Raw genomic sequence first — 1099 nt, 5'->3', positions numbered from 1 at the left:
TGAACGAAGCTGCTGAAGTGGTCGTTGGCTGCTGCTGCTGTCGTGTGGTACACGGAACAGTTCTCAAAGAGAAACTGGACCGAGACGAATTTGGCTGCCGAGTTAAAGCTATTTATAACAAACTATTGGCTCACCAGATGGTAGAAATATTCTCCATCACGTGACCTTACTAGGGGCCGTGATTGGTCAGTTTGCGTTCTGGCGGGAACGGTTCGAAGAAGTTGCCGATTCGAATAATGATCAGTCACGTAATGGACAAGGAATGGGTTCTCTACTACGCTCGCATTTATTTATATTTAAATGAGAAGATTGTATGTAATGGCGATAGTAGTTTGTATCTAATGGCGGGAGGTAGTTTCACTACACATATATCACAATGATATGGTTTCTCTCCTGTATGAATACGTTTGTGGCTAGTTAAAACAGTATTTTCAGAAAATGATTTACCACAGATAATACAATGGTATGGTTTTTTCCCCAGTATGAATACGATTGTGACTAGTCAAGTGGCTATTTCTGGAAAATGATTTACCACAGATATTACAATGATATTCTTTCTCTCCTGTATGTGTAAGTTTGTGTTTAGTCAAGTCCCCACTTTGGAAGAATGATTTACCACAGATATTGCAATGATATGGCTTCTCTCCTGTATGTGTACGTTTGTGTCTAGTCAGGACACCACTTTGGGAGAATGATTTACCACAGATATCACAATGATATGGTTTCTCTCCTGTATGAATACGTTTGTGAGTAGTTAAAGTGTTATTTTCAGAAAAAGATTTACCACAAATATCACAACGATATGGCTTCTCTCCTGTATGAATACGTTTATGACTAGTTAAAACACTGTTTAGAGAAAATGATCTACCACAGATATTACAACGATATCGCTTCTCTCCTGTATGCTTACGCTTGTGTTCAGTTAAGTTACTCCTATGAGAGAATGATTTACCACAAATATCACAATGATATGGTTTCTCTCCTGTGTCAGGGTTTTTGGGTTTTGTTAAACGATTCATTATGAGAGAATAATTTGTCATACAAATCACAATGATAGTGTTTTTTTCATTTCTAAGAACATGATTCTGTTCGGTTGAGT

The 1099-nt window shown here is 37.7% G+C and overlaps 1 protein-coding gene and 1 pseudogene across 1 annotated transcript in view; both read right to left on the bottom strand.

The window, feature by feature from the left end:
• Positions 1 to 1086, bottom strand: part of LOC128251211 (zinc finger protein 239-like) — a 2808-nt pseudogene extending 1722 nt beyond the window's left edge.
• Positions 1 to 1099, bottom strand: part of LOC106880338 (zinc finger protein OZF-like) — a 17078-nt gene that overhangs the window by 12820 nt on the left and 3159 nt on the right. The gene's annotated exons all lie outside the window — the stretch shown is intronic.

This window comes from Octopus bimaculoides, chromosome 29, assembly GCF_001194135.2.
Source record: "Octopus bimaculoides isolate UCB-OBI-ISO-001 chromosome 29, ASM119413v2, whole genome shotgun sequence".
NCBI classification, from domain to species: Eukaryota; Metazoa; Mollusca; class Cephalopoda; order Octopoda; family Octopodidae; genus Octopus; species Octopus bimaculoides.
Note: the sequence above shows the minus strand (reverse complement) of the source record. Positions and strands in the feature narration are given on the sequence as shown.